The sequence below is a fragment of the Fukomys damarensis genome, unplaced genomic scaffold (genome assembly GCF_012274545.1).
Source record: "Fukomys damarensis isolate Sample0158 unplaced genomic scaffold, DMR_v1.0_HiC HiC_scaffold_37, whole genome shotgun sequence".
Classification (NCBI taxonomy): Eukaryota; Metazoa; Chordata; class Mammalia; order Rodentia; family Bathyergidae; genus Fukomys; species Fukomys damarensis.
The window spans coordinates 26,982,268-26,986,529 of NW_022900949.1; the positions used below are offsets into that span (position 1 = coordinate 26,982,268).

The following is a 4,262-nucleotide window of genomic DNA, read 5'->3' on the forward strand; positions in this document are numbered from 1 at the left end:
TTCCCCAACACAGCAAGCTATGAGTTTCCTCCTCCCCGGTGCAGCCCCGCCTGGTGTGTCAGGCCCAGAATGGGTCACTAGCAGGGACTGGAGGGCTAGCAGGTAGGCAGGGCTCCAGGGCCAGGCCCTGGAGGAAGTCACATGGCCGGAGTCACTGGCCTGACCCAGGGACACTGAAGGGAGGGAGAGGAAGAGCCCAGCCCACAAGATGACTAACCCTGGCTGAGATTTATCCTGAGGAAGACCTTGGGGTGGGACTGCGATAAGCGTCCTCCTCCCAAGGTGACCAAGAGCCAGTGACCAGCAAGGCACAGTGTGGCCAGGAGCACTCAGAGGAATCTGAGAAACCCACTCTCCAGGTGCTTGGCAGAGGTGACTTCTCTGGGATCCAGCACCAGGACAACCTTGGAAACAAATCCCCAGCTCAAGGGCATATGGTAGAGCTGGGCTGTGAAATGGATCTGTCTTCTCCCTCCTGCTGGCTGCATCTTCCAAGCAGGGAGCCAGGGCTGTCCAGGGGCAGATCCAGCCCCAGGCTCCAAGATTGGGACTGTCAAAGCTGCTCATCTTCAGGCCAGCACACCCTCCCGCAACCCTGAGAGCCTGCAGACCCTTTTGAGGAGACAGGCTCAGTAAGGGCGGCGGCCCTGTCCTTGCTTGAGCAGGACTCGAGGCCCGGAGGGCAGTGAGGTTCTGCCCTTCCCTTCTCTCAGACCCTCGGCCTCCACCCACTGGTTTCCCATCCATATGGAGAAAGGAGTCCTAGGCACAGCCGGCCCCACATGCAAGAGGCTCCCTGGAGAGAAGTGAGTGACTCCCTTAGTGTCCCCACTCCATGGGGACAGCATAGAGGCGGTGTAGCCCAGGGGAAAGGCTGGGCACCAGCGGGCACCAGCAGGAGCCCGTGTGGGCTGGCACTGGGGAGCTTCTGCAGGAGACCCTCCCTGGGGGTCTGGAAAGGAGCTGGCGTCTGGGTTTGTGACACTGACCCCGCATCCCAATCTCACAAGCTCATGGCCCACCGGCCACGCAGCAGGAGGAGAGAGCTGACATTGCACGGCCCTGATTCCAAAGATCCAGCTTTCCATGTCTTGGTGCCTCTTCCCCAGCGCGCTAACCTCAGAGCAAGCACGGAATCGTGGCCCTGGTGTGGCCCGCGGGGTGTCTAGAATGTGAGGCTTGAGCGGAGAAGACGTCCGTGCAGATGAAATCAAGAGGCCGTGTGACGCCCGACAGGCTGGCAGCCAGACCGCGACCTATCCCAAGGGTGGGAGACTGGACAGCCACGAAGTGAAGCGCCAGCCTTCCGGGAAGACCCACACCGGAGTCACTGCCCCACGCACCCAGCGCGCTCCCCTCCCAGCAGCCTCTGTCTGACGAGCTGCTCCTCCTCGGGGTCCTGTGCGTGTGACCTAAGTCGCTCACACCAGGCCAGGAGGGCCGAGCGGATGCCCCGGGACGGCTGCGTGGCGGTGGGCCCTCCGACAGGAGGCAGGCTCAGCAACAGGGCCCCTGCAGCTCCCAGGGCTGTGGGAAGACACAGGTCTCCTCTGGGGTCCGCTGCTGCAGTCCTCCCACACACTCAAGCAGGGACGCCGAGAGGACCGAACACCACTGGAAGGCTGCAGGCAGAGCCCATCACTACCCCAGCTCACAGACAGACGGAGGCGGAGAGAGGTGCTGTGAGTGACTTTCCCGGGGTCGCGGAGATAATGAACAGAGAAGCCGGGCCTGGAGGCTGGAGAACGCTGTGGCGGGCTCAGGGAAGCTCCCGGGATTTAAGCCGCCTTTCCGTCCATGTCCAGCAGGTGGCGCCAAGGCACCTGCCCAGCTGTGCACCTGGCCCAGGAAGGTTTGGCCTGGCTGAAAGGAGGAACCGCACCTGCTCCGGAGGGGGAACTGTTTCTTTCCAGGATCCAATCAAGGGGAGCAAGTGGGGAGAGAATTGCTGGGTAGGACTGGTCCTCCAAAATGAAGGAATAACTTCTGCAATGAGTCCAGAGTCACAAAATAGTTATTCACATCTCCATCTGGGTCTTACAATGAATCGGATAGTTTTCCTTTAGGGGGAGCTCAGAGTCCCCCAAGGACTGAATGACCTGAAGATTCCTAGCAGCGGAGAAAGTCCAAGTTCAAACACGCAAAAACTATCCAGTATCGCAAAGCTGACAAGCGGGGAGCTGAGGTCTAATCCAGGGTCAGCAGCGATGCCAAGCCCACAGTGACCCTGGACGGAGACCTCCGCTGACGAATCTCAGGTGTCCTGCCACAGCCTGGAGAGCTACTAACACCGCCACCTTGGTGCCAACACTGTCGTTCCTCTCGTGGTGTCCTGGGCTGTCTTCCTCACTAGATGACAGTATGACCGAGAGCTGGGAGGTTCCACACCTGAATCCAAGCCCTGCCCTGTTCTGCCTGTACAAATCTGGGACTTCACTTCAGCCCTCCATGACTCATGCTCCCCCTCTATAAAATCCCAGTGATCCTGACAGCAGGAAGAGGAAGAGCAGCCCTGGGCACCGAGCACCCTCAGAGAATCACGTGGGTCACTATGCCGAAGCTCTGCTGACTGTGCTGGCCACATGGCAGCACTGTCCCTGGGTGCTGTCACCGAATCAGTCCTCAGCCAGCTGCTCTGGGGCAGAGGCTGGCTCATTTGATCCCTCGACTGTCTCCGTGTTCTGCTCCTGAAAGCCCCTCCTGCTCTCACCCGCAGAAGCTCTCCACATTGGCCCCACACCTCTGGTGTCTGCACTACCCGCACCACTGTCCTTGGCCCTGAGGGTCCCCAACACCCGTGCCATGAACAAATCTGCTCTACAGTGCTGATGGCGCATGGGGAAAAGGCAGGCTGAGTTTGAGACACCCTGGAAGCAGACTGCCTTGGGCTGGGGCCGACTGCATCCTTGATGACCGAGGAGGAGGCAGGGGGGCCACAGAGATGTTAGCTATGGGGCTCAGGGCCTAAGCCAGGTCCTCTTGGGCTGAGGCATGGCCCTGGTCCTCAGGACTCAGCTGTGCTGACTTCTGGGTGAGGATGCTCCATGGCTGGCACTGGGATGATGTAGAGATGCTGCCACACACCTCTCTGGTGACTGGGCTGGGGTGGCTCCCATCGTGTGATCAGCGGGCAGAGGATCAGTGTGGCCTCTGTGTACTCCTGGGCTGCTCACAGCTCGCTGAGTCTAGGCTTCTACATGGTGGCCAGGGGAACAGCAGTGTCCCAGTCCTCAGAACAGACAGGGCTGCCTCTCTTCACCTGGGCTCACCGTTCTGCCAGCAACTCCTCTGTGGCTCCTTAGTGGAAACCGTCACACAGGGACACGTGAGGAGGTGAGCAGAAAGAAGCTCCGTACCACGGAGGACGGTGGGATAAATCACGGCTCTGCTCAGCTAACCCCACCCTCACCCAGCCCCACATCTACCTGCACCCAGTCAGGAGGCTGTGGTCTGAAGGCTCCAAGGTGCTGGGCACTCCCTGGTCTTGGGGGAGCCTGCCTAAGGCAATGGGACACAAGTCAGGGAGACCCCCTCCTGCTGCTCCATCTTCCCCCCACTGAATCTCAGCTGTGACACCCACACAGCCTTCCCTGCTGCGCACCCTCCTCCCCTTCCGCCCCTGCCTCCCTTCTCTCCAGCGAAGCCCACTGTGCCTTCCCCGGACCCATGCCCACCTCCCAGCCTTGGTACTTGCCACCTCCTTCCGGCCCAGCCCCCAGCCCTCAGTCCCTCAGGGCTTGGGCCCAGTGCGACACCCACCCCCTCTCCTGCCATCCTAAGCCAGGGCTGTGGGAAGTGGGTCTGCACACATGCGGCCTGTCTCCCCCCAAGAGTAAGCACTCCGGCTTTCTTGTTCCTTGTGTCCTTGGTTCCCGCCGTGGTGCCAGGACAGAGATCTGTAGAATGCGGATGGGTGTGGCGACAGGGGCTCCTCCGGGCAAGTCCCGAGCGTGTGTGTGTGTGTGTGTGTGTGTGTGTGTGTGTGAGAGATATAAGGCAATCTTGAAGGACAGAGTGCCTGGGAGGAAGAATGGATGGGGAAGACAAGGGGACACCTAACCGGCGACTTTGCGAAAACACTTTCACCTCCCGGAGCCTCGGTTCCTTCAGCCTGGGAACTGAGCCCAATACCCGCTAGCTGCCTCACTGGGGTGCGCGTCAGAGGAGAGGGTCCGCCCCTCTGGACGCGGGAGAATCCCCTCCAGCGAGTGAGCCCCAGCCGCGCTCCCCACAGCGCCCGCGAGGTGTCGCCGCGAGCGCAC

At 60.8% G+C, this 4,262-nt stretch overlaps 1 protein-coding gene across 1 annotated transcript in view; it reads left to right on the forward strand.

The window, feature by feature from the left end:
• The first annotated feature begins 3,313 nt into the window (after positions 1-3,313).
• Positions 3,314-4,262, forward strand: part of Wnt7a (Wnt family member 7A) — a 41,243-nt gene continuing 40,294 nt past the window's right edge. Inside the window, exon 1 of the mRNA XM_010617242.3 lies at positions 3,314-3,333. The gene's annotated coding sequence lies outside the window, so the exon portion shown is untranslated. The remainder of the gene's footprint in view (positions 3,334-4,262) is intronic.